Genomic DNA, 21,252 nt, shown 5'->3' with positions numbered 1-21,252 from the left:
ATCTGTTTGTACATGGCCTGTAGTAGGGTGGCCTTAGACATCTTTCATAGTGACTCAATGTCTTAGAGAGAATACTCCAAGAGGTCAGAATTAGAAAATGATTTCCTAAGATTTAAAACAGCATTGGTTCAGCTGCACTTCTGCTCTGTTCTATTGGCTAAAATAGTGAGAGTTCCCTCAGACTCCTGGGCACGATAGTCCTCTTGTGTCTGTGGGTAGAAAACTAACCTCTAGAGTTCATCAGACTTACAAGGATGCCCAATTCAATGGAATGATTCAAAATTAGACCATCAAAGTTCCGGCTCCCTTCCCCCCCTTGCTCCACATGTCTGAGCTGATTCAAATGCCTCAGTGCTAGTTTAAATCATAAGCAAAATGGGGATGGTGATACCTGTCGTGGCTCAGTGACTCTGGGGCATGTGTGTTGTGGCTCTTTTTAAATAATTAGCATTCAGAAAGCACATTTTAAATTGCTCTAGGAAGTAGAATAATGAATTACCATAACTAATTGGGCCATTAAAAAGTTTCAGCATTTTTATATTGAGAAACCAAATTGGGTCTCAGTATTTGCTATATAGTATTAGCAGGGCTACATAGAAATAGGTACACACAGAACCCCTATATATCATGCACAGAACTGCATGTTCCAATATGTATGCCCTCTGTCTTTCCTGTGCCAGGTAATATACATTTCTTACGGAATCTTTGCAGCATCCTTTTGAGGAAAGCAGAATTATTAACAGCTTAATCATAGTTCTCTGAAACATTTTAGTTCTGGAGTTTAAATTCTAACATATCCTTTGCATATTTATGCATAATACATCTTAAAAAGAATCTAATGAAAACTTTAGTAGAGTCTGTAGGGGTTTTGTTTAAGTTCTATGGAAACTGTCCCTTTTTACTTTGTACAAATATTCTTGCAAAATGAGATAAAAGCAGATCTATGAAGATATCAAAGTGAAATAACTAGAGGGGGATTTAAAAAAAGAGGATGCAGAGGAGTGAGAAGTCACTCGTTTAACTCACAGCAGCTAGAAGGAAGACAGGTGGTTGGCACAGTGGGTCAGAAGATAGGTGGCTGGCACAGTGGGTCAGAGGTCAGATGCCTGGCACAGTGGGTCAGAGGTCAGATGCCTGGCACAATGGGTCAGAGGTCAGATGGTTGCTACAGTGGGTCAGAGGATGGGTGGTTGTCACAGTAGATACAGTGGAGGGCTGAAGCCATGGATGGGATGTGCACCTTGAAAAGGCAGTTTCTTCCGTTGGACCAAAGTTTCTTTTATTGTTTTAGGAAAGAACGGAACTAGAGACCCTGCATGACTTATGTCGATGACAATATTCATGACTCCAAGTAAGGGTGAAGAAACACTAGATCGAACGGGAAAACTACCTAGTAAAGAAGCGGCAATGCAGGTTGGAAGGTAAGGTTAGAAAACGTTACGTTAACTTAGAAGAAGGCAAGCACATGAAGTTTTGACTTGGAAGATAACAATTAATAGAATGGCCCTGGAGATGGATAAATCCACCCACAGCAGAGAATTAACATAAGATTCATACTGAGCTGAGATATCAATACGGCCATTTTCAAAAAGCCTAACAGGTTCTTTCTGCAAATGTTTGTTGAGCCTCTTGTGTGCTAGGTGTTCAGGGCGTAGTACTATCAAAAACTCTCCTCTGCGACAGAACTCGCACTCTAGGTTGGAGGGGCTGAGGTAATATGTAGGCCTAGTAAGTAAATTACAGGGTGTGTTTTGTACGTGCTTAGCAGAACAGCGTATAAGAGAAGGATAGAGTGCGGATGGAAGCCTTTGCTTAGAGACAAATGAACTGAATGAACTGTGACGACTACTTCATGGAGGGAAGGAGACCTCAAAGGGCAGTGTAGGCAACAGAGTGTGGTGTAGAGTACAGACGAAGGTGGAGGCAGGGCTGAGGGGCTCACGGAATCACAGAAACAAAGCAGAGGAGGAAGCGAGCCCATGAGAGCAAGGTGGTGTGGCTGGTAGCAGACAAAAGACTTCAAAAGGTGTCACACAGACAGTGGTAGCACTGAGAAGCAATGCAGAACGTTGGAGTTCGGGTATATTTGAAGGCAGAATCAAGCTTACTAGTCGGTTAGGACTTAGGGTGGAAGAAAAGACGAGCAAAAGAAACTGTGGGGATTCGCTCTGCTCTGAACATTCTTTCTTATGTACACAGGCGTTGTGTCCGAATGTGTCTGTACACCGTGGGGATGCATTGCCCACAGAGGGCAGAGGGCACACCAGATCATCTGGGGATTTTAAATGAACCAGGAGTGGACAGTTGCTCGAATGAAGACAGTGAGAAGAACAAGTCATGGTGCTGGAGCTGGAGCTGGAAGGATCTACTTTAGACACGTCAGGCACCGGGTGTGTCTTAGGTGTCAGTCCGTGCCATGATCTATGGGCATGGGTGTCAGTGGAGGAGCTGAGCTACAGGCACACATTTATTCTATCCAAGATATCAGATTAAGTTTTCAATGGTGTAGAAAAATAGAAGAGAGACAAGGTCCAGAGCCCGAGCCTCAGGCGTAAGTGCCAAGATGAGAGGAAACATTGGGAAAGCAAAGAGTAAAGACCCGAACATTGAGAAGAAAGACGGTTAAGCAAATCTAGGAATCCCAGCAGACAGAACGGTTTCAAGGAGTAGAGTGGTCTGGCCCAAATCTTCTTGTTAACTGAATAAGAGGAGGCCAGGGATGACCACGAGCCTAGTAAAGAAGAATCTTTGTCACCTTGATAAAATGTCACCTGCCGAGGAGTGCAGATGCAGCCTGACGGGGTTAAGGTCAAGAAAGAATGGGAAGACAGCAATTGGGGACGGAAGGCCAGTCGCTTTTTCAGAGAGTTTTCCTTAATGATGGAAGAAGTCATAAGCCCATGACTAATAGATGTATGTGGAAGTTTGGGAAGGCAAAGGAGTTATAGATTGGTTTGGGGAGTGATGAGGAGGGCTAAGAAATTAGACGAATATTGCCGGATTGACTGGGGGTGTGAAGAAAATTCCATGAGAGGGGCGCTGGTTTCCTGGCGCTACTCATGCTGGTCCTTAGCAAACAAACCAGTATTCCCGGAGGAGAAGGCTATTTCCTGCTGAGAAAACAGGAGGAAGGGAATAAGGGTGCTAAACTTTTGCTGATAGAACCTAAGTTAGCCTTCTAGACCACCCCACGGAATTCCCAGGCATCTCCTTCCTACTTCTTCCTCTTGTCCTTGATTCTTTTCCTTACCGGTGTTGACGCGGGTACCTATGCTGGTGGCGAGTGGGTTTCAGGGAGCAGATGGGTTTTCTGCACCTCTCTCCAACAGCATTCCCCACATTACTCTCTAATGAGAAATGAGCACGTTTTCAGTGGCTTACGGTCCGCTGGATCCTTCCCTGCTATGTGTCGCTGGAGGTCAATTGAACGTGCCTCGGTATATTTTCCTTCTGGGTCTGAGTCTGAAGGAAGACTCCACATGTGCATCATGCTATTCTCTGGGCGGAAGGAAAAGAGCAATGGCGGAGTCACATGATGCCCACCGAGCTTCTCTCTGGAAGTGGTAATTGTCACTTTTGCTTACATTTTACTACAGAAGCCAAGTCCAGGGCTAAGATGATGTCAATGGGATAAGAAAGTACGTGCTTCTTTTTCAGAAGGAAAACAAATAATTTGGAACAATCATATAATTAGCTACAAATTTTTCCAGGTGTAGCTGGAAAAAAAATCCTCCTCAAACAATACAATGGGGCAAATTACCTCTTCTCAACCATGATTGACATCTAGCCCTCGGGGGTAACCTCAAGGAGATTAGACACTTCGGATGAATTTCTGGGTATAATTTTACGTCTGGGCCCGAGGGTTATTTAGCTTTAGAATTTAGAAAATACCCTACCTTCAGGGAGTTGAAGCATTTCATCTCAGATGTTCTGGGCATTATAATTGTAAAAAGGAAGCACGCCCAATTTTATAAGATACATAATATAAGCAGGGAGAGCAAGTCCCATCTAGACCTGTCATTGGGGATGCTCTTACAGTCTGCATTCTCAAGACCTACTTAAAAATAATACGAAATAAGAAGCAATAGGAGGAAGGATCTGCGTTTTCAACTCAGTAAGAGAAAAAAAAAATCCAAATTTGGTAAAGAATTCTTTATTCTTTACCTACCAGGGGGGTTTTCATAGCTTAACAAAAAAGCTTGGGTAGTTTTCTTCACGATGCTATGCCGCCAAGCTTCTGGCTTCATGACTTCCGGTGTCCCGCAGGAAGCAATGGTGTGAACGTGAACGCCTAGTCACGGTCTCATGTCAGTGAGAAAGAAGACTGAGAGCGAAGCCCCCTATGTCCCAGCTGATGCGGCCCTTATCTGCCGGCTTCATCTTTTTTCTTTTTTTCTTCTTCTTTTCTTTCTTTCTTTTTTTTTTTTTTTGAGCTGGGAACCGAACCCAGGGCCTTATGCTTGCTAGGCAAGCGCTCTACCACTGAGCTAAATCCCCAACCCCCAATCTGCCCGCTTCAATGCCTCCGTGTTTCCTTCCATTAACATAGGATCATACACAGTCTTTATCTTAATGAGTCTTTTCCTCTTTGTTTACGAATATATGATTGTGACCATGGACAAAGGACATGCCAGGAACTTAGCCAGAGCCCAAACTGTATCGCTGTAGGGTTTTCTCCTCATAGATTTGTCCAATGACCCAGCTCGGGAGAAAACAGTCAGGTGATGCGTTCCCAGTGGTAGCTCACTTCCCACCAGCGCACCACTGGTGCCCTCATTAGGGTGATTTTCTTCCTCCCAGAAGCTTTTTTTCAGTTCACCTCAGCCTCCCACCACAGTGAATTTACTGTCTGTGAAGGGGACTGGGTAGCTGTCCCCTGAGACAGTATTTGGTTTATTTTTAGTGCAGGCAGTTTGGAAAAATGACTTTCTCTGTGTACAAGCACTCCTTTCATTCTGACTCAGAGTCGGACACTTCTCACCCTGTAAGCAGATCTTCCCTGCCTTCATTTTGAAGATAGAAGCAGCGTTATATCACAAGGAAAAAGTTACCAGGAGGTGTCATTCGAAAAGTGTTTTCCTTGGGTTTGCCGGCCTTGGATCTGTAGAGATGTTTAGTTGTGTAAAATTGCAAGTTAGTCTGACTAAATTGGGCAGCTTGCTAGTAAGCATTCCACTCCCTCGGTCCCAATTGATCCCCTGAGCCATCCGTACTCCCTAAAAGTGTTATTATTACTATGAGGCTACATGCTCAAAAATTATTTCCCTTGGGAACGCACACCTAACCCAGACAAAAAGATTACTTTTTTGTATTTGTTGTTTTACTTTTCCAATACCCGGTGTCCCAGATCTCTTGTTTATCTCTGTCTTCTTACCTTAGGTCTTACCCTGATGTTCCAGTTCCCTGTCCACGGCTAGGGTGAACCGTATGAAATTGCCAATATTCCAGAGATTTTTTTTTCTGACCTACCAAGGCAGTGATGATTTCATACAGTTGAGGATAACGCAGTTAGAACGAAGTGGTAAATTGGGAAAATTCTCATGCAAAAAAAAATGCAAATTTATTGACCAAATCAACTACAACTTGATAACACGGAAGAGCGTAGAGCGTGTATCCAAGCTTCAACACGGTTCTTTGAAACAGGGAGGATAATTAGCATATTAAATGAGAAGTTAATATTTTGGAATACTGCAACAGAATTTCCACTTCTAATAGGAAAAAAAAAAGTTTAACTGAGATGCGCACATGGATGTTAATGTGCCAAGATTCTCTGTGTGCAGTGGCCGTGACCACCACTTGGCTGGTGCAACGTGTTCAGATCTCTAGAAAAACTCACTCCCTCTCTCTCTTCTCTCCCTCTCTCCACCCCCTTCCTCCCTGCTTCCCCCTCTTTTCATGATTAGACTTACGAAGAAGTCCCACTGACCTACTCTCATTTTGTCTACATTCTCTCTTATTCATCGTGTCTGCTGTGGTCTGGTTTCCATCCCCAACACATGTGTATATACACACATGTATATATATGTATGTATGCATTCATATATGTATGTCTTTTAACCAAGGCCACTAATGACTTTGAATAATTCAAAGGAAGCCTCTTTTGGCCTTTATCTTTACTTAGCTTCCTTGCCAGGTTCGATAGGACGGCCTGTGTCCTGCTTCTAAGTATTTCATCTCCTTCCCCTGACTTTGCATGCTCTGTTTCTTGTGGTTTATGGATACGCCCCCAATCCAGGTTAGCCTCAGTTAGACACAAAACAAGACCGGGCTTTGGTTACTGTGTATCTCAGAGCCCAGGTTAGAACCGATGCCCAAAGGTCCTTGTCTCTATTTGTGGATTAAATGAAAGGTGGAACTGGAGAGTTCACAGCGCTGTGCTAATCCTTAGTCCTTGCTGATACTTTGTTTCCTTGTGCTTCAGTCCCTGCTTCCAGAAGTTCTATACGGATTACAGGAGTACACCAATCCCATCTTTATTAAGGTCTAGCAGTGAAACAGCTACATCCTTCATGCTTCCAGCTCTGATGCTGCCCCAGTGGTTTCTCCTCACATGGCTTCCTGGAGCTCTGAGCAGGCATGCTACACCATGCCTCTCGTGTTTTTAGTAACTACTGCCTCAGAAGGGAAAACAGTCATGCCCTTTCCCCCTTCCCGAGATGTGTCACTTAGGGAGCCAGGAAAGTGCATCCCGCAAACTGCTATCACTTGTTGCTCCCTTAGACGCATGACCCGACAGAGGGCAAAACAACCCCAATGTGACTCCTGAGGAACAAAAGAAACACAGGAGCAGAGACTGTGACCCACGTGTGAGCTTTATGCAAGTGTGATTTCTGCTGTTTTGGTTGGAAAACAGCTGCAGGTGTCCTCTAATTATAACCCCATTTTCACAAATATCAACTGTCATATTTAATCTGTTATACCCAACATATAGCCCACTGTTAGAGCACAGTCCTTTCATTATAAATTTAGTAGCAGAATTTCAAATGCTCGAGCTAACATTCAGGCTAGTCAATTAATGCATTATTTACAAGTTAAATGTTATTAAAAACAGGTTCTTAATTTGCTAATGATTTAGTAGACCCAAGGCAATATTCCAATTTTTTTTTCTTCCGTTGAAAGTGGGAAAAGGTTTAGAACAGTTGGGGTAGGAGGGAATGTGAGGGATATTTTGGCTCCCTCACCATCTGAATTTCGTTTCGGCTTTCTTCTTTATTGTGTGTTGGTTTGGAGGCCTTTATTAGCGTCATCCTATTGGAGAAGAAAGACTCACACAAAACACGAACAACACAGATGCCATTGTGAAGGGTAGGTTCTGAAAACGTCACCAGGCAGTTTGTAAGGACTCTGTACAGTCCCGTGTATTGTGATAAACCACCTCGGGAACTGCACAGCAGGGTCCAGAAGGTCAGAAGTCAAGGAATTTAAACGTCATTAGCAGCCCACCATCGTCCAGCTATACAAACAGAATATATGTCTTTTTTAAATATGCTGTGAAAAGTGTCCTTTCTGAGGTTCTGGGGTCTCAGAATAATTACCACACTCTGGGTTGTATTTTGTTGTTGTTGTTGTTTTAGTTTTTTCTTTGTCATTGTCCCCGATTGTTCTCGATGCACGATGTCCTTGGTGTACGTTGCTCTACAACGAACTCCTGACTCAGAGAAGAGGACCTGGGGAATTCTGTGGCAGACGGGCTCTCATGTACCATAAATTCAGTTGCCCCTTGTGTAACAGTCTCTGCAGAGATTCTCTTGACCGGGACTCTGACTTTTAACCTCCTTGTTTTCCTCAGCTGCCACCTTTTAATTTCTCAAAACCTCAAACTCCACACTCTTAAAGAAACTGTGTCAGAACTAAGTCTGCCCCACAGCTCTCATTCTGTTCTCAAATGGAGTGACTTATTGTATAGATTTAAGGTCTTCATATGCCATGCTGGTTTGATGCACATACTCGTACTGACATGGTCTCTCTAGTTAAGCAAATAAGCATGTCTGTATCAAACATTGTTTTCCTTCTTTCTCCTTCCCCCATTCCCTCCCTTCTCTTCCTCTTTCTTTCACTGAGATGACGATAATCTTTAAAATCTATATTCTTGTTCTAATTCTTCTCTGAGTTTGGCGTTGTTCTGTTTTTGAGACTGGGTCTTATTTGTAGTTGGTCTTAAATTCATGGTTTTCCTGTCTCAGTCTTTGAAATCCTGAGATTTACAGGTATAGGCTACCGTGCTTGGCCTTCTCTGAGGTTTTTTTTTTTTCTTTTCTTCGGAGCTGAGGACTGAACCCAGGGCCTTGCGCTTGTTAGGCAAGTGCTCTACCACTGAGCTAAATCCCAAACCCCCTTCTCTGAGGTTTTATAGGTCTTTTTATTTGTTTCATACAATGTATATACCTATGTGCTTTTCATATATATATGTGTGTGTGTGTGTGTATGTGCGTGTGTGTGTGCGTGTGTGTGTGTGTGTGTATGTATGTATATATACACAGTAGTATATTGAGTAAACAACAGCAGCACTAATCTGCTGCACATTAGTAGTATGACCTGAATCACACTCTCTCCCTTCATTTCAGGAAACTCACCCTTCTCTCTGCTCACTGGCCCTCTCATTCAAGGTGTACTGTATAACCCAGGATGAATGCCGATCTTCTTGCCTCTGCTTCCCAAGAACATGGACCTACAGACCTGTGCCACCACGTCTGTCTGTCCCATTTCTTAAATGGAGAAGACTCTCCTCATTTAGTTAATTAGAATCAGTGAGATTATGTACTCTCGTGAAAAATTGAGTTAAATGGTAGGACCCAAAATATACCTGTTGTTGTTGCCTTAATGAAGTAAAATCTTTTCATCTATTTGTCTTTCTGTCTATCTGTCTTCATCACCATCATTTATCTATCCCCTGTCTTCTATTCATTTAATCCATCTTCTATTACTATATGCTTATCTATCTATCTATCTATCTATCTATCTATCTATCTATCTATCTATCTATCTATCTGCATAGTCCCAGACTTGTGTTTGGCCCTGAAAAATCTTAATTCTCTTTGGCACCAATAAATATGTCATAAGCATTTCTCATTTCAAATTTCACTCAGAACACAATTTTCTCAAGGACAAGGGTTAAGCTCCTTTCCCCTGGCTCTCTTGTTTGTGTAGAATGTGGATGAGTGCTGCGTCCGCCATGTTCTAGGAGCTATTGTATGTCTTGGCAAATACCCTCTTCCCCTATCAACCACCCATATAATAAAACTCTGGAATTTTCATTTTACCTCTTTCCAGCCTGAGATATTACCTTTCAAAGTAAATTATTGGCACACAAGCCTTGATTCAGGAGGAACTAAAACAAAGATAAACAGGTTTTGAACAATAGACAAAGATAAGATATTAAACACTGTGTAGAAGTTTCTATAATGGAGTGTATTCATTCCCTTGGTAAACACACTGAATAACATTTGGTACCTGGTTTGTAACATATACTCTCCAGTGATGGGAGATGATGATCCAAATGGACCAGGTCCTACTCCCCTACAGAAAGAGCCTTTACTGTAGGGAAGATATATGAAAAGGAGCAAGTCAGCATGCAAAACCATAGCAAGGAGCTTCAAGTGTTTAAAGACAAAAATGGCAAGGGGAGAGTTGGGCACAGAAGGAGGTGGCACTGCCCTGTAAGGTGAGGCTTAAAACAGCAAAAGTAGAACAATATGCTTGATCTACTGCCTTCTTCTGGAGTTGTAGCTAAACCAACAGACAAAACCAACAAACTGAAAACACCAAAACCAAAACAAAGACCTGTCCTAGCCTCGGGTAGCCTGGGGATAGAGCTATAAACATGGCTGGATCATAATCCCAGTTAGAGAAATGGGCTGCAGGGGTTTCTGAGGGTGTGGTCTTCTCTGCAGAGTTACTGGGCTCTTCAGAACTAGCCCCTAAGACTGGTCTTTGCTCTCAGCTCCTGTGCAAGTCCGCTCCATTCATATACCCTTCATTCTCCAGCTTCTCTCCTCACTCGCCCATGGTGTCTTCTTTCTCTTTCCAACTTCTCATAGAAAATGAGAATTTGTATAAAATTAAGAACATACTTTATCTCATTTGATTTTCATCCAATCTTGACAACTAAGCAATCACAGTCTTTTTTGTCCATAGCTATTCGACTGTCTTAGTAAATTTGGGGCTCAACATCAGCCCTTGCCATCCTCACTGAGGTTACCTGACTCTTAGAGACTGAGACTTTATGGATATTGCCACCACCACACCCTTCTGATCAGTGCCGGTTCAGATTACCCTTGGTCTGGAAGTTTAGCTCTGTATGGTCTGAAGGCAAACAACTGCATCAAGAAAACCTTCATGAACAGGCCCTGCCTGTTGTATCTTAACTTAGCCCATTTGTTCTATTATTGACTGTATGGATTGATTTCTCATTGCTATCTTAAAGGTAACCATGATTTGAATATGAACTGTTGCCACAGTCTCATGTGTTTGAACACTTGGTCTCCAGCTGATGCCTGGCCTAGATGGTATGGAACATTTAGGCCACAGTTACTATCTGGCTAGCATAAGCCATTAGGAGGCAGACATTATCGAGTTACAGTCCAACCTGTCATTGGGTTCTGTTCTCTGCTTCCTGATCCACAAACTGCAAAAAGAGCTGTTACTTGAAGTATAGTGGATGGCAGTGTTCTACCTGGGGTTGTATAGCACTTTCCTTTGAATTGAAACATTCCTGCCTATCAGAATCATCATTAAAATTCATGGAGTTCTAAAGGGAAGGTTGCTAAGACTTAGGAAAGAGACAACTCAGAAGTCTCAGGAAATTCCCAAAACTTACTACATGCATAAAATCCCTCCCTTTCCTAGATAATATGAGCAATAAGAGCTACTGAAAAGACTCTGAGCTAGATACTGCTTGTAAGTCTTACAATGAACATCAGGGTTCCAGCTTTGTTTAGTTGTCAATCTTGTTGGGGTGAGCTTTTTGGTGTTTGGACTGTCTTTGAGTCATTTCTGACCTAAATATAACATGTATGTAACCCTTCACCTATAAACTCATTGCTTTACAAGTTTGACTTTGGTATAATTGTTATTTTGGTCTGTCATTTAGTTCCCTATTTGGGGTGAATAGAGACCTATATCATGCCTCCCAGGAAAAGTATTACATAATAGATGGACAATTATATCTTGAAATGAGACAAAATAGACACATTTCCTACAGGGATTTGGTCAAAAAAATACATAATTTTAAGATTAATATCAAAGTAGCTAATACTGAATATTCCTTCTTTTTTGAGAAAACTCCAAGTGAAATTTGATCTAATCTTCCTGATCCATCCCCTGCCTACTGGGTCTTTTTATTCCTTTGACCATCCTCTGTGGTTCTAAGTCTACGTGACTCCTTCATTCAGTGATGGGGAAAAGGGGATACTCACAGACTCTCTCCTCTGTGGGATGAACATACGCTGAAGAATTTATGGTGTAGGCCTGGAGCTTCTTTTGGGTTTGGAGTTGGAAATTGTGCAGTTTTGAAAAGTTTAGCCCTAATATTCTAGAGAGCATATAAGACAATCTAGTGGACTTTGAATGGATGGCTCTTAACTTTGGGAAATAACATAGGATGAATGTTCACATAAGGCTGTTTCTCCTGACACAGTCTGACAATGCTGAGGCTATTATCTATCTATCTATCTATCTATCTATCTATCTATCTATCTATCTATCTATCTATCTATCTATCTATCTATCCATCCATCCATCCATCCATCCATCCATCCATCCATCCATCCATCCATCCATCTATCTATCTATCTATCTATCTATCTATCTATCTATCTATCTATCTATCTATCTATCTATTTTTGTATTGTATAGATCACTCCAACTAAGATTCTTTAGTCCTTGCTTAAAGTAGATAAGGTCAGTATTTTCTAATTCCATTTAATGATTTCACTGTTTACTTTACCTTCGGAACACTGCTTCTACTTTGCAATTATTGAATAAATTGGTTGTAATGATTTGTTAAATATTCAAAATCATAAAAGGGAAGTCTTAGAACGAAGCAGATTTGGTTCCTTGTGGCTGATGGTGCGGTGTGTCATGTGGCCCCGAGCAGATATCTTACATGGCTGTTAAGTCTATGCAACAGCAGCATTGTCGTTGTTTGGTTGTTGGGGATTTTAAAGGTGTTACTATGGGCAGGGGTCTGTGCGATGCTTGAGTAAGTCAGTGTTCCGTGTCTGTTAGATCATGTTTCGTTCTGTTGCATTACGTGTGAGAGAGTATATGCATATTGCTAGGCACGGCCTTTCTTTTCTTGTCAGTTCTGCTGCCATTGGAAATAATGATCCCTTTTGCTTTTAACTCTCCCAATTGTTGAAAAGTTCAGAAACAGAGAATAGATTCAGTGGTTGCCCAGGCCTGGGGGAGTGGGGGTGAGGATGAAGGTACAGAGTGACTATGGTCTGGGAAAAGAAATGCAGGAGCTGTCAGTGTCATGACTGGGGTGGATACATGAACTGACGTAATTGAAAAATTGCACCAGACCGAACATATACACAGTTGAGAGCAAGCTACACCTAGAAACCCTGAAAAAGATTTGTGGGTTCACTCATGTCTTTACTTGGTTATGATACTGCAGAATTGTTTGGGGGTGAGGTTAGCATTTGAGAAACTGGGGAGAAACCCAAGATCTCTCTATTATAGTTTCATGTGAGTTTACAAGGAACTAAGAATAAATGACTTAATCAGAAAAAAGATATCATGGTTTCAGTGGTACATGATTTTAACAACAAGACTTGTTGTTCCTCTTCAGCCAAGTCCCCTTCTGCAATGAACTGCCCCTGCCTTCTGGGAGAGTTCTCTTTCTTGGTTCTTTCTTTAAAAATTTTTTTTCATAATTCTTACTTCCCCTTGGCATATTTTGTTTACTTGTTTATTTGCTCAGTAACTATTGATTGACACAGTCAGACACAAGGTTTGAGCTCTCAGAGCAAAGAGAAGAAGGAAGTGAAAGTTGGAACAATTTACCAACTCACAGCCTGTAAGAATAAAAGCTTTGTGAAGGGACTTAAGGTTTCAAAGAATCTTGTATTCCTAATGCCTCGGACAAACCAGGCTCTTTAATATATTTTTTAGGTGAATGACTCAGCAGGTTGCTGAGGATGGTAACTAAGGTTCATGTCTAGTTGTCTTTCTTGTCCTTAGCATAGTGCCTTGTGCATTCAAAGTGTTTAACAAGTGTTGGTTGGTTCAGAACTATTCAATCTTTGACCTGTTCTGGGCCACCTTGCCTTTACAAAGTAAAAAATTCAAGAATCACATAATTTAGTTAAAAAAAAAATCTCCCCTCTCCCTCCCAAAAACTCCTGCATAATGGTTTAAGTAAGTTCACGATTTTGTAGGGTCACAGTCATAGCTTTCTTGGGCTGGCCAAAGGCTGGCTGGCTACGTCTACTTGGTAAGATTGGCGTCTGTGCATCCCTGCAGTCGTTTAAAACACACAATGATTGTGACTGAGGGCCTAGGCTGGCTTGGTTGGTTTGAAGTTGTGTCCAGAACATTTCAGCATTGGAGCAAGTCCCTAAACATTAATGAGAGCTGGTCAATGATCTTATTGATCACGTAAGCTCAGAATTGGAGACTGAGGCCCACAGATACTCAGTGACTTAAGAATTGTTTGAAGGCCAGGGGACCGCAGAGCTGGAGTTTCACCTTGCCTTTCTAATTCTCAAACTGTGGTGTTTTTTGACTCTCAAAGTGCTTGCGATTGTCCTGGGGCGTCTCCCTTGGGCCATAAGCCTCTCTGTTACCTGCTGGCCACTTCTTCATTTGCCCACAGAGGTCCATGTGGTGGTGCAAAAATCTCCTGAGAGACAGGTGGGCAGGTTAGGTTGGATTGGACACACCCGCTCCCCAGAGGACAGCACGTCCTCCAGGCTCCACAGCACCAGGAGACATTGTCATGTTAACAGAGCAGAAGGGAATGCTTCCTTTTGGCCACCATTGACTTTGTCAGACAACGGCGCCATTCAGCTTGAAAAACTCCACTGGGAAGTTGCAGGCTTTAAAAACTAATTTGGTGTTTATTCAACTTTGCAATCACTTCTGTGTACTATCTGTGTTTCACACACCGTGAAACGGCGCTGCACTGTGCAATTGAATTAGTTGTACAGTGACTCAAAGGCACTAAACAATGACTTTGATATTTTAAGTACTGACTAGGAGGGATTTTTTAATTCCTGCCTCATAATGAAAGCAACAACAAGTAAAAAAAAAAAAAAAAAAACCGTCGGTTACACAACCCTGGAATACTTACACTTTTCTATTCTGGGTGGACCCCACTGAGACAGAAAAGAAAAAAAAAAACCCAACACAAAACAACAAAACCCTCGGAGCATTTAGTTTGCTTAATGGCAGAAGAAAAATTAAACAAGCGTAGACGTGCAACCTTAACGACACCCAGTAACACTAGAATAACAGTTCCCAGCTTCTAAAACCTGTTATTTAATATAATGGGTAAATCTTGTGGGAGCTTTTCAGGTGTTGCTGAGTCTGAAAAAGCAGGCATGTGGTGGGGAGGGGTGGGGGCACAGGCAGAGCAAGTGCCTCCCTGCTACTCGTTTGTCAAGGAGGGTCTCAACACGGGACCCGGAATACTGGCAGCGTCCCCCAGGCTGTGGCTGGAACAAGGCTAGGCCTGTGTGCTGTCGGCTCTACCAGGATAAGAGCAAACCTTCCACGCATAGCCTTACTGACAAAAAGAAAGAAGAGGGGGAGGGGGGTGGGCTGAACAAAAGCCACGGGCGTGTGAATTAGTGCTGGGAACTATGAGCAGTAACTGGTAATAGTTCAGGGCGAAGCACCTAAAGAGATGATTCACATCTGACAGTAAATACATGAATAGCTGTTGAAAGCTTGTTTGATTTCCACAAAGAGGTTTAAACAAACATTCGTTTGCTCATTAGTCTTAAACAGCACTTTTATGGCGGAGGATGCATTAAACCTAACGTATCTTTGCAACCGAGATATTTGGTGGTTTTAACGATGAAGACGCAGGGCCATGCACATCGTTTACACAGAGCAGCCTTGAACTACCTGTAATGGAGTGAGATACAGTCATTATGTATTGATGCTGTGAATCTTCATCCAGCAGGAGAAAGCAAGCCGGGAAGAAGGAAGGCCGTGTCTTCCGAGATAAAGACTTAGAGGGGCCCTTTCTGAAACTAGGATTGAGTTTGCATAAACTCACTTTGTAGTTTTTCGTTGTTGTTGTTGTTGCATAATTTTTAAAAATGCAAGTGGTTTAAATCTGTTCCCTGAGGTAATTTATGCTAAATGCACATCGAGCCACCATAAATTCCCTGCTCATGGCAGTCTCTGTTCGGGTGTCAGGTCGGTATAGGTTACTGAGCAAATGGCCGCTTCAAAATTTTTAGGGTAATTGCCTCTATAACTCGTTTAGCTTGGGCCCTGTCAGGAGATCTCTAATTGCTGGTGAAGCCTCTGTTCTCCTTCCTCTCCTTCTCTGCAGCACTGTTGCGGGATGCTATGGGGCCTTTCATCTTCCGTGGCACCTCGCCGTGGCTGCTCTCACAATGTTGGCTTATGAGAGTGTCATGAGGCACAGAAGATGGGTCAGTTGAGCCTCGTTTTGTCCATGACCAACCTCCATCCTTACCTCTGAGAGCATCAGTTGCCCATGATGGAGGAAATGATTCTTTTCTTCCAAGTATTTTTCTTTTAATACCGGAGTCGTGTGTGTGTGTGTGTGTGTGTGTGTGTGTGTGTGTGTGTGTGTTACCACAAGGCTGTGAACAATTCCTGTTTCTTTTCACCTCACGGTGTGTCATGGTGGCCATGGAACCCTACAAGGAAGGATACCGCTGGCTTTGTATGCTAGACGCATGGGCAGCAACTTCCCTTGATGTCTCCACGTGTGAGAAGTTTTCATTAAAATGCATCATAAAATATGTTAAATACCGAACTCCTAAAGCCAATTCGTTAATTATCTTGCTTAAAATATGCTTCAAATATATCACAGTTGACATCATATGTCACTGATCGGGAAGAGAAATGGTAACACTTAAATCAATACATGTTTTAAATTTATTTTACTTATTATGGTTGTCATAACATTTTGACACGGAGGGCTGACATGTCAACAATGCTGTTATCAGGAAGAAAGGCAATGGCATTAAACTGTCTCCCTACCATACTTCTGTTTCAGGGTAAAGTGGGCCCAGGGGGGAGATTGAGTACAATCTTCAAGAAAACGTCTGCTTGTGGAATCAACACAGGTCATCACTGACTCCTGAGCTCAGAGCAAATGCTAAGGGAGAGAAGACCTCACATTAATCAGTTACCTACTCTCCCCAGTGACCAAACAGTCAAAACAGTTGTTCCCTTATATAGGACATCTTCTGTGTGCCAGACCTGGACAGAGTCTTGCATGGATTGCTTCAATTCCTCCTCAGAGGTGAGGTACTTTGTCCCTGATATATACAGGAGGAAACTGAGGGTCACAAAGCAATAGGCCTAACACGTGTTAGGGCATAAGCCTCATGCAGAGCCTTGCCCAGGTGTGAGTGGAAGTCTCACCTATTCAGTGCCTGGCTTCATCGGTAAACTCAGAGAATCCCTTGTGGTTCTGTATGGTTTGTGACTGAAATCGACTCAGCCATCCCTCTTGGCATTCTGCTTTGTCCCTGGGCCTGAGGACCGCTGGATATTGGTGTGGTAGAATGCAACAGAGGGCTGGAGTTTACTGAGTGCTTCCACACAGTTAGAAAACCATCTTATTATTTTTCTCCTAGCTGTTACCAAATACTTGAAAAGAGACAACGGAAGGAGGAAAGGATCTCCTTTAGGTTGTTGTTTGGGGAGGTATAGTCTACCACAGTGGAGAAGGCTTGTGACAGGAGCATACAACAGCTGGTCGAACTGCATCTGAAATCAGGAAGTAGGGAGCAGATAAGAAGTAGGGGCCAGGTTGCTAAACTCAAGCCCCCCAACCCCAGTAACTAATTTCTTCCATTGAGCTTCTACCTCCTAAAGATTCCACAGCCTCCTACTTGACCATCAGTATCTGGGAAACCAATGGCGAGCCTATGGTGGTGGGCATTTCACAATTCAACTCAACAGCAAACACATGCCAATTGTCTCCAAACATTTGTTACAGAAGGCAGGTTAAAAGCAAGCAGCAATATATGGAGTTTGTGAATTATCCATTTCTGAATTTAGGATATGAGACTCTCCCCACCTCCAAAGGCTCAGTGTAATTTTTGACTATGTTTGAACAAACATAGTGAGTTCGAATCCCACATAGGACTGTATTTCCCATGCTAACAAGAGTCCAGTAATGAGTTCTTGGTCCAGGGTTGGTCTGATGTAGGCTGTAGGTGAGTCCTTGTCTGGTACAGAGTGTGTGTCGAATTAGTACTTGCTGAGTGTGTCTGCTCTTCTGCAGCTTCTGATTGGGGGCTTGCTCTTGTCTTAAGCCTCATCTTCAACTATTTCCAGGCTTGCAACCACACGAAGGTCTACACCAAACCCTTACAGTCGGCCTTTGGAACTCATGGTGGCCACTAATCCAGGCAGCATGCGTGCGGTGCTGTTCTACAAGCAAAGCACCACAGCTAGAGTGGAATAGAGAAGTGAGAGTGATAGCCATCAGTCAGCTAAGTAGATGATTACCTAACTATCCTGTTATGGCTGCAAAACATAGGAGAGCTTGACCTATATTGGGAAATCTGTGACAGCTTTTTAAAGAAGTGCTGTTTGAACTGGACCATGGTGAATGGATGGAAAAGGTCAGGCATGATGCCTACATCCTCAGCATTTGGGAGTCAAGAGGATCCTCAAAATGAGGCAAATCTGGGATATAAAAACAAGATCCTGTCTCAAAACTCCAAGACAAAATGGGAAGGGAAATGGGAACAAGAATTTGCTGTGGTAAGCTGTACAGGGTAGGAGAGGGAGAGACAGGATGGCCAGGGCAACAGACAGGAGTGGTGAGAAATGTTCCCTATGGAGCAGCTCCCTGGATTCTAGACAGAAACCAGGTTCATTTGGCTGCAATTTTCAGGGCAGAAGAGAATACAGCAAGATGAAACTTGGTTGGTTGTTTTCTGAGGTAGGGTCTTGTTATGTAGTTCAAGTTGGCCTTGAGCTTCCTTGGTAGCCCCAGCCGACCTACAGTTGTAGTGACTCTCCTGTCTTAACCCTATCTGCTGAGATCACAGACATGCTTGTACCACCATGACCAACCAAAGATACACACACACACACACACACACACACACACACACGTATAATGTATATGTGTGTATGTATGTGTACATATATAGTACACATATATGTATATATCTATACATGTATATAGTAACTTTGATAGCTATATGATATTTTCCTATATATAAGTGTTTCTCAACGTGTGAGTCATCATGACCCCTTTGTGGGTATCAAATGACCCTTTCACAGGAGTTTGATAGATACTTTGCCTATCAAATATTTATATTATGATTCACTACAGTGGCAAGATTATAGTTATGAGATAGAAATGAAAGTAGCTTTATAGTTGGAAGCAATCACATGAGAAACTGTATTAAAGGTCATAGCAACAGGAAGGTTGAGAACCTTTGATAACATGCGCGCGCGCACACACACACACACACACACACACACATACATATATATATGTATATATATATTTACCAGCCAAGACATTTTGGATGAACAATAAAAGACACTTATTGGCCTAGTAAATGGGGAACTCCAGAGATATGATGGCTTCCATTGCAATTGGATCATAACTCTTTGTTTTTGGTTTTCTAAGCTGCATTCATTCATGCAACAGCTCTGACCCTTATCCTTCGTTTCAGCTCTGTCCAGAAAAGGAAGAATCTTAGGAGAGAATTTGTTGAAGGACGCTTGAGAGTCACCATTCTTAGATAGTACTGGTCAGACTCACAATCAAAACCCCACCCTGTGTTGAGGAGCTAGGAATGACTTGTCTAGCTTGGCCTGGGATAAATGGTCTATTTCTAATTCCAGGAAAGAATCCAGTCTTCTCCAGAAGCATGGGATTTAGGGAGCCAGGATTCAGGCTGTTGGGAAGCATAGAACAGATGATGAGGAGGCCATGCTCCCACAGCAAGGCTGAATGACTGAAGTCAGGTGATTATGGCAGTTAGGATTTACCAATACTATAGAGAGTCAAGGCAGGAGTTTTAGCAGGTTATAATAGCAACAGAATGTTTATTTAGAAGATTATTATGAACCATACCCTCGTGTGCTCATAGTTTACAAGAAGACAGTTATATAGCTAAAAAAAAAACCATTAGCTTAAGAACAAAAATATAAATTGTGCTTTTTCTAATAATTTTTACCTATCTAATATTAATAATAGTTAATAATAGTAATGAAGGACTACTGTGCAAAGAGGTTCATAAGTGTAAGACAATTTTCACTATAACCCTGACAGGTAGATTCCATTATTATCCCCATATTACTGCTGGGGGAGATAAGATATTGGAAGGTTAAATAATTAGCCCAAGGTCCCACAGCTGGCAAATAGCAAGACCCTAGCTATGTAAATCTAAACAAAGTATTATTCCAATGAAAACTTTATGCTATCACGGGTGTAGGGGACACTGTCATTATTTACCTACCAAACATCCTTGTACCAAGATTCAGAAATTTCAACTGGCAAAATTAGGTTGAGTATAACATAGTAAAGAACAGTGGTGTTAAAAAGTATGAAACGCAGTGACTTGTGAACCAGACAAGACCACTACACGTATAAATGCACAGCAGCTGTGGCGGCCTGAACAAGATCTGTATAAGATGAAGCCAGTCATCATTATAACACAGAATAGGGAGAGGCTCCCTCAACCCTCACCCGTAACCAATCATCTATTAACGGAGATGACTTCTGGAGAAAGGAGTTTACCTCAGGGGGCTGTGACTCCTGGTAATGCTGTGGTATTTCAGGTGCTATAGCCTTTTCCTCATGAATTTATGGGGAGCACAGGGGGGGGTGGTGGTTATTAAAAGTAACAAAGAGGACATGAAGTTGGAAGGGGGTGGGGAAGTAGGGGTGGTTCTAGGAGGAGTTAGGGGGAGGAATAGAGGGTGAATATGATGAAAATACATTGTATTAAATTCTCAAAGGATTAATAAAAATATTATACTAAAATATACATAATGTAAAAATTGCTATTTTGAGGAACTTTTGAATATATAACTGATATTGATTGTGTTTGGGATCACTATTTCCAGTTTTTTTATCATCTTGAGCGGTACATCTATAAGTGCACTGTGTGCATCTGTAAGCATTAAGCGGTCTACATTCTCTCCTTCATTTGGCTTCTTGTCACCTCTACTTCCTTCCACTACAAATTTTCTGATTCCGAATGTTTTCCAGAAAGAATTATAGTATTTCACTTTTTCTATCTGGTTCCTTTCATTACAGTGTAATATTTGCAAGGTTTATCCACACTGTGGCATGTATCAGAACTTTATTCCCTCTCCAAGGTTTAACAAAATTGATAAAACTGCTAATAGAGTGACTACAAAATATTTTAACTGTAATAATAAAATTTAAATAGCTCGGCGGGTTAAAGGTGTGTGCTGTTGAACCTGATGAGTGTGGTCTGATCCCTGCACCCATTCCACAGAAGGAAAGAACTGAACCCCACAAGTTATCCTGTGACCTCCATACTTGTGACATGACACACATGTGCATACATGTGTGCACACATAGAATAAACAGATAAGATATTTTGAAATGCTAAATACACTTTAAGTAAGGGGTGTATTCAATAGTGTTCCACTATCCTCATAATACCCCAAAGTCTTAGAATCTATGGCTCTGTTTCCCTGATGACAGTGGCCTGACCAACTTAGAAAGCCCTGGTGGTTGTATGTAAGACCTCTCTGATGAGAGGTCTTGGGGAATTATAGTAAGTTGCCTTAAGAAGGCTGTCCCTGTAGTCTTTCTTACCATCCCGTTAGCACTGTGTCTTATATACACTTGATCTTAGCCAAAAGGCCGAGAAGCGATATGTGTCTTATATGTTAAATGCTCAATCCTTACCTACGGGGTTACAGTTAAATTAATACTAGACAATTTGTACGAGGTATTCGCAGTACTTGAGGGACTGTACTAGTAGACAGGTACCATACAAAGAAAAGCAGTAAGCCTTCTGTTGTCTTGGAGACTCTCCACCCTGTGGAGGAGCAGTAATAATGACCAGAGTTGGTGGTCTTTAA

At 42.1% G+C, this 21,252-nt stretch overlaps 1 protein-coding gene across 2 annotated transcripts in view; it reads left to right on the top strand.

Moving 5' to 3' along the window:
* The window catches only part of LOC120100960 (uncharacterized), a 75,788-nt gene that overhangs the window by 40,243 nt on the left and 14,293 nt on the right, over window positions 1-21,252 (top strand). Inside the window, exons 4-5 of one of the 2 annotated variants that reach the window (XR_015672632.1) lie at window positions 1,292-1,421; window positions 2,200-5,544. The gene's annotated coding sequence lies outside the window, so the exon portion shown is untranslated. Of the gene's footprint in view, window positions 1-1,291; window positions 1,422-2,199; window positions 5,545-21,252 lie in introns of those variants that run through there. The other variant, XR_015672629.1, reaches the window with a different exon arrangement.

This window comes from Rattus norvegicus, chromosome 2 (assembly GCF_021556685.1).
Source record: "Rattus norvegicus strain SHRSP/BbbUtx chromosome 2, alternate assembly SHRSP_T2T, whole genome shotgun sequence".
NCBI lineage: Eukaryota > Metazoa > Chordata > Mammalia > Rodentia > Muridae > Rattus > Rattus norvegicus.
This window is presented reverse-complemented; position numbering and strand designations above follow the sequence as displayed.